The sequence below is a fragment of the Protopterus annectens genome, chromosome 9.part0 (assembly GCF_019279795.1).
Source record: "Protopterus annectens isolate FY-2018-M chromosome 9.part0, PAN1.0, whole genome shotgun sequence".
NCBI classification, from domain to species: domain Eukaryota; kingdom Metazoa; phylum Chordata; order Ceratodontiformes; family Protopteridae; genus Protopterus; species Protopterus annectens.
Window position 1 is genome coordinate 68,059,485 of NC_056743.1, and position 12,034 is coordinate 68,071,518.

Here is a 12,034-nt window from a genome sequence, read left to right on the forward strand (position 1 = left end):
ATGGCAGAGATCCTGTAACTACCATCGGAATGCCCTCTTTTTCTTGCCATCACAGCCCTGCTATTGGCTTGTGCCAAGATTATGAAGACTGACAACATATTTATACTGGAGTCTGAATGCCATGAATCTGCACGGATTTTGATTCTGATGACATCCCTGCATCAGAAAACTCTCTCTCCACAATTCCCTCTATGTCTAGTCTATCCACCCCCTGAATGGTACAGTCGGTAGCCAAGGCCAAATAAATTTGCTGTACTTCACTTCCACTTTGTCTGCTGTATGCACAGGATATGCATTCTCCTCCTTAAGCACATGACAGCCATTTTCCCCCCATGTAATCACAACTTATCTTGTCAATGATGGATGCCAGTTTGCCTTTTGCAGAGTGAGTCAGTGATGATCAAGCTGGGGGGTAGAAGACGACTCTACACATGGCATTAACTGCTGTTTGTATTTTAAAAGGTTTGGTACAGAGTGTTGGGCAGAAACTGGGAGGGCATTTTCTAGTCTTGGGATAAATGTGTTCTTTGTCAATGCTTTTCTGGCTTCTTTATTGAAATGGCTTAAAATGAGATAGGAGCATTACAGTTACTTAGTAACATGTTCAACATTGCCAATATGGTTACTGAAAGAGAGAGAGCATTTTGTCATCTGCTGGGCCAAGATACTTATACTATTTCACCATGCTTGTTGGTTGATTAATCAGGGTAGCGATCAACAGAGGGGAACCAGTCTTAACATTCTCTTGGGAGCCAAAGTGCATTGTGGCTGTCTTACTGAGATTAAGGGAGAGCTTGTTTTTGATAAGCCAAGTAAAGATGGACATGAAGTCTTTTTGAAGGGCAGGTTGGACTGAGGAGGAGAATAGTCCATTTCTGTTTGGCATGATATCGTCTGTATTAATTACGGTTGTGGAGGGTGGGGAGTAGAACTGACCTGTGCTGAGGGATAGCAGAGATAATGGGAGACATTATATGTTTTTAAAGTCATTGATGGATAAATTGCTAAATTTAATTAGTTTCAGATGTTGTTAGATATAGCAGTAGGACAGTTTTACTTACTACTTGTATTTGTTGACTGTATTAGTCCAACTAGGCTAGTGGTCTTCAGGGGAAATCCAAAGTGCCATAGAATCTTTTTCCTCCACTTGAACTACCACCAACTCAGGTAGATGAGGCCTTGCTTTAATGTCTCAGAAGAAGGATGGCACTTTCAGGAGTAAAGTACCCCTGCCATGTTATACTGCATTGTCAGTCTGATGTGGGAGTGGAACACACAGCCTCCTGATCATCCAGCACCAAAAGTAAGTATGCTACCTGTTGAGGTACTGAGACAACATGGAGATGCTGTTTTATAACCTTCAAAAAGTATTTAGGTGATATAGCTATGGCTTGAAGTTTTGAGCACAAAAATGTTGATTTAGCCATTCTTGCTAGTAAGCCGATGAAGGTTTTGAAAAGTGTGGGAGTTATCTATACACTGAGTCTCCAGGCCTTGTCCATATGACTTAATTTATGTCAGTGTCAAGCTATGGACATTTTTCTACTTTAACGCACTGCCTTATATTAGATAAGGGCTTATGCTGTATGGCTTAATGCAGGTATTAAATATATACAAAGAAGATGTTGGGTCATCCGGCTGATACAGAAGAGATCAGTCTGTTCTGTTCATGTTGGAAAAGGTTTCATCTTCTTTATGTCTGCCACAGATTTGGTTTCAGTTATGATGGGATGATGAGAAGCCCTGAATTATAGGATTCAATAAGTAGGTTGTCACTGAGGGTGTTAGGCGGTAAGTCTGAGATTTGTTGAGGATTGTCGATAATAAGTAGGGAGGGATTTTCAATGTTTCGGTTAGATACAGAAGGAGAAGTTATAATATGGGTGATGTTAAATGAAGGGTAAAAGGTACAAAGTTGAGACCTATTTATCTTCTAGAATGTTTAAGACTGCATTTTGTTAGTGCGCATTTGCCAAGTTAATTAAGTGTGAGGTGTAAATTGATAACGAGTATCAATAAAGACTATTAGACGCAGGCAGCGTGATCAAACTTATAAAATGGCAGTACGTATATAAGAAGAAAACTACTATTTGCAAAGCCGAAGGTCATTTGTGTTCATGGTTATAAGAAACAGGATCCTATTACACAGGTAGAAATACAACCTGGGGATGAAAGGTAGTCCATCAAGCTGATGTTATTCCAAGTTTAATACTTAACATGATAAAAGGGAAATATTTTTGTAACTTGTGAAGACAATGGGAAGAAGGCAATTCTTTTGACAGACCATCTAATCTTTGTGGGGGAGGAAACCAGCAAGTCAAAAAGACCGAAGATGTGCCTCTGTCTAACTCAGAAAAAAAGGGGAACAACCACATTTTTGTTACAGTGCATGAATTCAACAAAGGCCATGACATAACCTGTGATTCAGAAACATTCTCACTCCCCAACACAATCAGGCCAACACAGGTTGATCAGTTATCATGATGGAAGTAATCTTTGATTCAGAAACAAGGTAAGGCCACATACAGAAATATTTCATTAATGGCAAATTACTGTGTCTCAGAATTAAACACTGCACTCTGAGACCTGACCATGCTAGTGTTCTTCCCCTCTAGCCCTCATATTGTAGGAGCATAGGCCCCTGCAGATGTGTGTGTGTGTGTGTGTGTGTGTGTGTGTGTGTGTGTGTGTGTGTGTGTGTGTGTGTGTGTGTGTGTGCACACGTGTGTGTTGTGTATGGAACACGCGCACGCACGTGCGCACAGAGCTGCATTCAAGCCTCTACAGGCATGCCCAAACATCACCACACATGCACATACAGAAACACACATGCACCAGTGACACCATTACACCAACCTGTAGTCATAATATGAGCCACGATCAGTCCCATATGGGTGAATGGGTGAACACCATCAAAAGGCAGTTTTTTGTTCTAGGGAAACAAAACTCAAAATAGTGATTCTCTGAATTGCTTTACCATTTTAATCCCCTGCAAACACCATTGTTTTTTTTTTTGGGGGGGGTACATGGCTAATTTGCCTTGGCTGCTATTCTGGACTCCCACATATGCATGAAGCTCTGCCAGCAAGACTACTCTTCATGCTACTGCCACTGTCAATGAAAAACTGAAGTGAGGGAGCAGTCTGTCTCTGATTTGGTCAGGCTTACCTCAGTACAGAAACCTTCTATGGTAAGGCTTCCAGATCAAAGAAAGACATTGCAAAATCCTGTCTATAATCTTAGAAAACCCTAAAATTACAAACATTTGGCTAAGGATACAACGAAAGGAAGTGCCTTAAGTTAAAGACTGTATTAGATTAAAACACTAGCAAATCACCCTAAAAGAACAGCACTAGTACAGGGAATAGGTGTACTCACTAAAATATCGCAGCCTGGAAGTACGACAAAGCAGAGAGTAGAAGTTTCTGTGGGACCTGAAAATGTTGCAAAAAACATAGATCTGAAGTGATTAGAAGAAATGAAGAGGAGGGAACATCCTCTATACCATGGTGTATTCTAAGAAAATAAAATTCAGAAGCATGGAAAATTTATACCTTGAACAGAATTCTAAACTTCTAGGTCAAAAAGTCACAGCAATGGAGATTTCCATGCAGTAAGTTGATGCTGAAAAAGAAAAAAATGACAAAAACATTTCACCAGAGTAGTTAAAAAGGGGGGGAATATTAGCTGGGCAGTATTCTAAACCCATTTCTATTACTGTAAGATTGAAACTTTAAAGAAATGATTCTAGGCAATGTGTATCTGTAAGTAAGGAAGGAAGGAAAAAGTAAAATAATAGGTAAATCCTTTACAGATGAAGAGAGATGAAAGAAATTAAAACTGATTGGAGGTTGTTTATCAACCCTGAGACAGAAGGGAAGCAACATGGAGAAGATGAGGAAAAGATGAGTATGGTATATACTAAGTGAGAAAAAAAACTTGAAAACAGCCCTAATGATATTCCAGTTTAGTCAAAATTCAGGAACAATAATCAAAAGGAAGAGGGTTTTATGCATCAGTATCATAAAGAAAGAAAAAACAGAATAAGCAGACATAACAAACGACAATAAAGATGAATTGCCATTTCAAAAAGAACTTTTTTAAACAACTTTTTATTAATTTTAAAACAAAGATTGTACAAAATTAGTTCAATATAAATAGAACAAAAACATAACTATTTACAGATGTCCACAACCAAATCAAACATAGAAATCTAAATTATTAAAATTTATCAAGTAAATCACTTAATTTTTATCAAAACTGGAGCATTAAATAAGATCATCAAATTAGAAATGATACACTTGTTTTTCTGCAACACTTGGGCAAAATTTCTAAATTCAACCCGAAAAGGAGTTACTGTGTTAGAGGCTTCATTACTCCTCCAACAATTAATTTTCCAATAATTATATATAAAATCCACTTAGTGTAGATTTAAAAAAGATCTGTGAAGAAATCTCCACATATCTATTTTCCAATAAAGAGAATAAGTAGGTTTTCCTGCAGATTTAAGAATTAAGCATTTATCTTCATCAGTAAAGGCCTTCTCATTAATCTTAGTTGAGTAATTCCAAAGTAATGAATCTGTGGAACCAAAGTCTTCTCTTATTATTTTATAAATTATGGATATATATGATTTATTCTTATTTGAGTTACTATTGATTCTGAAAAACACCCTAGTATCTTTGGGATAAGTTTTGTCTAGAAATCTGTGGAGATTTTGATTTTATCCCTAACATATTTTTTACAAGATTTTGTAGTCAACCAGTTATTTTCTAAACAAATGTCTTGCAAGAAGATAATCTGTATTATGTGATATATTTCCGATTAAGAATTAATTCCTTAAGATTAAAATTGCTTTGCTAAGGTCTAGCATTTTGTGTATATTAAATGTTCCCAAGCAGCCCACATTATTTGATATACAAAACAATAAAAACAATAAATCTTTAACTATATAATTAGAATTCATGAATCTTTTAAAATTTATAAGGATGCAATCAGTGAAGGGAGAGGAATAGTATTTTTCTTTTCATTTAAAAACAAGTCTTTCAACATCCAGTAAAATTTATTAATTCCAAATTTAGTGAAAGATTCTACAACATAGCTGTCATTATTTATTAATCTTTCATTAATGAAATTCCAAGTGGATTAATAAGAGGAATTTAACCATAGAGATATTAAATTGATAATTATAGATTTGGCATATAATTCAACATTTGGAAAACTTAATCTACCTTCTTGACAGCTTTTAACATGCCAGTCCAAGGATATTCTTGACATATTGGGGAGCCAGAAAAAAATTAAGACAAGTAGAATTTAATTTCTTAATTTTTTTTTCAGGAGGGAGAATAATTAGTGGTTACAGATAGAAAAGTATTTTTGGTAGCATTATCATTTTTATTAAAGTAAGTCTGTCTTCCTTTGTAAAATAAATGTTCCGTTTAATAATAATTTTAGTAACAGTGTCTATTAAATTACTATAATTTATTGCTATTGAGTTTTTTGCAGTAGATTTAATTGCAATTCCAAGAAAATTAATTTGTGAATTGACCCAAATAAAATTCTTACACTTTCTTAAATAATTATTAACTTTTTATTAATAAGTACAGTTTCTTTCTTACCAGGGTTAAACATTAAACCTGACACTTTTTCAGAGTAATTAATAGACCTAGGTACATTTTCTATTGAAGCTTCAACATCACCACTTGTTATTAAAATGTCATCTGCAAATAATTTAATTTTGCAGGAATAACTTTAAGCTGTCAAGAATCTGCAAATTTTGCTATTAGATCTAATAAAGTTTGTGAAAGGTTCAATTGATGGAGGAAATAATAGAGGTGATGGGGACAACCCTGTTTTGTACTGTGAAGAAATTCAACACTGTCATTTGTGCTAGCATGTCTGGTTGAGGTTTTGTATATAATTTCAAATTAACCTGTGTATTATATGCCATCGTGATTAACTATGATATTTTAAATAAGTTCTTGCAAGTTGATATGTAATATGTTTGTACAGAATGTTTTAAAGACTTGAACATTGTTCCTCTACATTTCTAACTGTGCATACTTGTGAAGAAGATTCTAAATTTATTTAATTTATTTATTTATTATACATTTGTTGACTGGGAGAGTCCGACTGGATGTGTGTCCATTTTCAGCAGAGGCCCGGGGAGAAAAGTTCCACAAATCAATACAAGCAATTATCATGAGTATAACAGTAGCATTCATCATTACATAGACAGTATACAAGTGCAAAGTTTTCACATTAGATACATAGTAGAAAAGCATTTATATGATTTTATACAATTAGAATATGACAGTACATAAGCAAGAAGCCAAGTATGATAAGCTACATATGTGAGAAATGTTCTTCTTTTGCAATTTATACATAATAGTATGAGTACATGTTTGGTGTGTGGCTGCAGTGGTGCAGCAGTTAGCATTGCTGCCTCACAGCAAGAGGTTCTTCAGTTCGATCCTTGGCTGAGTTGCCTGGTGTGTGGAGGCTGCATGTACTCCCTGTGGTCATGTGAGTTTCCTCCAGGTGCACCAGTTTCCTCCCACATCCCAAAGACATGCTGTAGGTGAATCGGATACTCTAAATTGGACATAAACATGAGTGCGTGTATTTGTGTACCTTTCGTGGAGGGTTGGGTGCCGGGCTAGCAACTCAACACCGTAAAAACTTCACTGCCAATCATGAGTGGACAGGTGATCCACTGTGGTGACCCCTAAATGGGAAAAAGCCAAAAGAAGAAGAAGTATTATGAGTACAAGTTTGGCAGGGACAGGATTTTTTGAAGTAGGTAAAAATAACAGAGTTGTGTGGTGAGGTATCTACAGTAAGTATAAAAGCAAATTTAAAGAAAGGGAAGAAAGGTTTATAGAAAAAGTGAGCCTAGCAGGGTTTTAGTGCCACAATATGTAGAGATACAATCTGAAAGGCCAGGTTTAGAAGTGACACTATGAGGAGGTTAGAAATTAAAAAGCTGCAGTTCCTCTTAGTGGTAAAGTTCAGAGCAAAGGCTAGTAGATTAAGAAAGGGAGATGGTATGATTGGTGAATTTAGCCTGGGGTGAACATAAGCATATCCATTTGTGTTTTAGATGGGATTTGAGTTTTTTTTTAAAATGGAACAGTTAAGTCTGTTAAGGTAATAGCTGAGGGTAGGGAGTGCCAAGTTTTACCTATATAACTGGGGAAGAGGGAATCCCCTGCTGTGTTTTTACTCTCGGTAACCTTAGTCAATATTTTGTTACTAGAACATAGTTTTCTAGGGTTAGTTTGTAATGTTAGTAGGTTAGCCAGTGCTGGGGTTTTATCTGGAAGTAGTATTAGTTTGTATGCAAAGGAAAGCTGATGGAAGGCTAGGAGATTGGGAAATTCAAGCCAGTCAAGTTGTTTGAGGGAATGGCAGTGATGGGATCAGTAGCGTGCACCGGTGGCAAATATTGCAATTTGATTGCAGCAGGTGTTGAACTTGGCCATTTCTGTTTTGGGTAAGTTGGTGAAAATGGGCAAAGTGTAGAATTAAGTAGAGAGGAGGTGAGTTTGAGCAGTAGTTGTCCTGGCAGCTTGGGTTAGAAATGGTTTGTTTTTATATAGACTGCCCAGATTTTTGTGGATGTTTTCAATGGATCACCTGTCCACTCATGATTTATATCACAGATCAAATTTGAGATTATTATCAATGATAACTCCTAGTAGTTTAGTATGAGTGTCTTGGGAGATAATAGTCCCATCTATGGACACAATATTAAATGGGTTGGGTATTGTGGTTAATTTATTTGGACTAAATAAGAGTAGTTTATTTTTTTGTGAGATTTAGTATTAGGTTTTTGTTAAGAAACCAGAATTTGATAGTTTGGAAGAGTTTTTGTGTGTTGGAGTTGAGTTCCTTGGGATCTCTGGCTGAACAGACTAGTGTTGAGTCATCAGCATATTGTATGACAGTTGCATCTTGACAGATGCTGTGAAGAGTATTGGTGAAAATGGAGAATAGGAGGGGTCCTAGAATGGACCCTTGTGGGATTCCTGTGGTGATGGGTAGTAGTGAGGATAGGTTGTTGTCCCATCTAACTGCTTGCTGCCTTCCTTGTAGGTAATTCCGAAACCAGGCCAAATCATGGCTATTAAGACCCAGGTCAGTAAGGGTTTGAAGTAGTTTAGGATGGTTGACCATATCAAAGGCCTTTGACAGGTCCAAAAATATGGTGGATGTTAGATTGCCTTTGTGTTTGTTATGGTTGATGAGGTTTGTGAAACAAAGGAAGGCACTGGTGGTGCTGTGACTGGGCCGGAATCCATGCTTGATGGAGACTGTCTCAGAATCAGCTGATCTGCAGATGATGTCATCAGAATGTTGACAGGCGCTATGTGTTACTGTCAGATGTGGAAAAACAGGAAGGAACTTCAGTAAAGTGCTGTTGGTAGATTTTCAAAATATGAAATGAAAATTAGAACTGGAACACTTACGACAGTTAAGCTAGTCTATAAAAGAACCTGCTGAAGACAGTTGAAGTCAGTTATAGTTGTCAGTTGCTGGATGCAGTTGTTGACAGTTATACAGTGCAGTGGATACCCAAAAGAACTCATCAAGAACTGTAAGCCTGCCTTTGCTCTGTTGTAATAATTTAGTTTAGATCAGGGACAGTATTCTTTAGTCGGATAGGAAAATTGTACCTAATCAGAGTTTTTCTAAATGTTAGATTTCTGTCCTGCAGTATTAATTTCATTTTCCTGGTGAATGAGTTCTGTTTGTTTATCGGAGATTACCATTTTATATTTTAATAATTTTTATGATTATTAAATATTTTTATTAATTTACATTGTGGCTGGTCAGTCATTGTTTTCTTTAGTGATTTGAGAGTGCTTATGCCTGCTTTGATAACTTCCCTGGCCACTCTGAAAGTCTGACTGCCTTAGGTCATTCACTATCATTTGTTTTAATATCTAATTTTAACAATTGGACACTCCTTTCAAGGGCATTAAGACACTCTGATTGGTGGCAGCATGCTACAGCATTATTTTGGGGAAGGGGCACAGATGGAAATCTGTGTCAGTCTTTCCCAGAAGTGTTTTGATGTGTGAGATTTAATTTATTTACGTGTGAGTGTATCAGAGGTTTTAAACTGGGGCACATTGCTCTGAAGTGTTTAATAAGAAATTATATTTGGGGTGGACAGAAGTATACAGTCCAGTCCCAGGTTATACAGCATGTTCCTGTTGTGCACTTAGTGCAAAATTGTGAAATATTACTCTTGTTTAAGTGATGGTCTCCTATTGGAATTAATAGTGAGGATTAAAGTTCTTTAGTTACTGATCGGGTCTATATTACGAAAGCAGAAAACCCTATGTGTGAATACCAAAACATCGACCCCTATTCCACGAACTGCAAAAATCCCAAACGCACTAAACAGCGAAAAAAAAAATTGAACTGTCATAGTCGGCCAACCCCACCACTAGCTATATACTACCTACCCAAATAAAATAAATAAACCACATACATACACTAACCAAACCCTACTTCCAACCTAAAGTAAAGCACAAAACCCTACTTCTAACCTTACACTAAACCCCACATACACAACTAACTATGCACTGTCCTTAACTCCTCCCAAACCCTAAGGTCCGTAACTACCGCACACGTCCCCTACAGACATACACCCAACCAAAACAAATAAGCCACATACATACATTTAACAAAACCCTACCTCCAACACTACTAAACCCCACATACAAAACTATCTATGCACTATACTTAACCCCTCCCTAATCCTAAGGTCCGTAACTACTGCACACTTCCCCTATGAAAATATACACAAACAAAATAAATATCCTACATACATACATTTAACAAAACCCTACCTCTAACTCTACACTAAATCTAACATACATTACTTATCTAAGCACTTACCTTAACCCGCACCCTATCCTAAACTCCATAACTATCCAACACTTACCTAATGCAGCTAATCCACAGATGGGCCAACCATGTAAATTCGATATTTCCATTTTCGCGGTTTTTGACTTTTGCTCTAAGTCCACTTCACGCTATACGGTTCAACGTTTACATAATCACATAAATGTCTTTTCACTTTAATAATATAGACCCTACTGACCCAGGATAGTAAGGGATGTCACATTATTGTTGGCAGTCTGGTGGAGTATTGTCCGGATGTCACATGTACCTTTTAATATTTTGAAAGAGCTAGAAGGAAGAGCCAATTTTAATAAAAGATAATGAGTTACTATATAGATTAGTTATAAAATTTATAAAATCTAGGGAAAAATTCATATTTTAAGGGCTTTGAACAAATAATTTCAACTAATAAAATCAAAAGCCTTCTTTATATCTAGACTTATAATAGTTAGTACTTTTTTTTTTTTTTAGTAGCCAGATCTATTAAAGTATTAAGCCTAATTATGTTATTCTGAACCTTTCTGTATAGTACAAAACTAGTCTGGTCATCATTTATTAATTATGGCATAATGAAAGAAAAGGTGAGACTCCGCTGGATGTTCCACTGCTTTATTAAAATACACAAAAAGTTGTATCCAAAACTGGTAAGAAACTCCAACAAAATGAATATCCACTGTCAAGCGCTTTCGGGTTAAAACCCTTCATCAGATCACATACTAAAAACACTTCCTGATATTTAAAATACATGTCAACCAATGAGAGTTAGTAAAAAGCCCGCCTTTTCTGCAAGGCTGGTTTTAAAGGTACACAGTCATTTAAGCCCGGAGTTCTGTGGGCCATCAATTCCAAAATCCATTTAGACTCCATAGATTCAGTTAATAGTTTAACATCACCCCCCCTATTGTTCATGACAACATTAACCACTGCTTTGAATTTAAAATTATGTGTGGGGTGGGTCTCAATATGCTTATATAAAGCATTATGTGCATCTTTATTCCTAATTGAAGACATATGTTGCAATATTCTTACCTTAAACATATTGTTGGTCTTGCCAACATAAAAACATATGCATTCAGTGCACTCCGCTATGTAAACTAAATTACTTGTCCTACAGGTAGCTTTTGCTTTGAAATTAAAGACATGTCCACTGACTGGATGTCCTTTAAAACCAGCCTTGCAGAAAAGGCGGGCTTTTTACTAACTCTCATTGGTTGACATGTATTTTAAATATCAGGAAGTGTTTTTAGTATGTGATCTGATGAAGGGTTTTAACCCGAAAGCGCTTGTCAGTGGATATTCATTTTGTTGGAGTTTCTTACCAGTTTTGGATACAACTTTTTGGGTATTTTAATAAAGCAGTGGAACATCCAGCGGAGTCTCACCTTTTCTTTCATCGTACTTATTTTTCGGCTGTTTGGTGAGTCTGAGGCATAGCAAAGAACATTATTTGGACATTAATTATGGCATAATAAGGTTCAATCTTTTTGCTAGAATAGATATAAATATTTAAAATCAACATTTCATAATGAAATAGGATGGTAAGAAGAACATGAGTTAGAATCTTTATTTGATTTCAAGATAGGAGCTATCAGAGAATATTTCTGGGTCTATATTATAAGCACGAAAGCTGAAATAGGCAAATGCTAGAAGATCAACACATAAATGTCAATCTATGAAAAGAGCAAAGGATGGAAACGCCAAAATTCACAGCTCCGAACAGATTCCCGGAAGCAATAGCATCATACAGGTAAGTAAAACCAAAGTAAACAAACACAATGTAAAACACTTTTATAAATGTTTTTACAGGGGGCCCCCCCTGCACCCCCCACACCCCCCTACTTATATATACCATCTCCAAGACTGCTCTACAGTGGGGAAAAGGATATATTTCCACATCCCCACAATCACCCTAATGACCAAGGAAATCTGTTCGGCGTTGTGTCTTTCGGCGTTTCTGTCCTTCGCTCTTTTCGTAGATCAGCGTTTATGTGTCTATCTTATATCGTCTGCCTATTTCATCTTTTGTCATTCTGATATAGACCCATATTTCCAGGAAGGTGGGTGGTTGGCATATGCTTAACTTGTCCAAAAACTTTTAATAGGATATATAAAATAT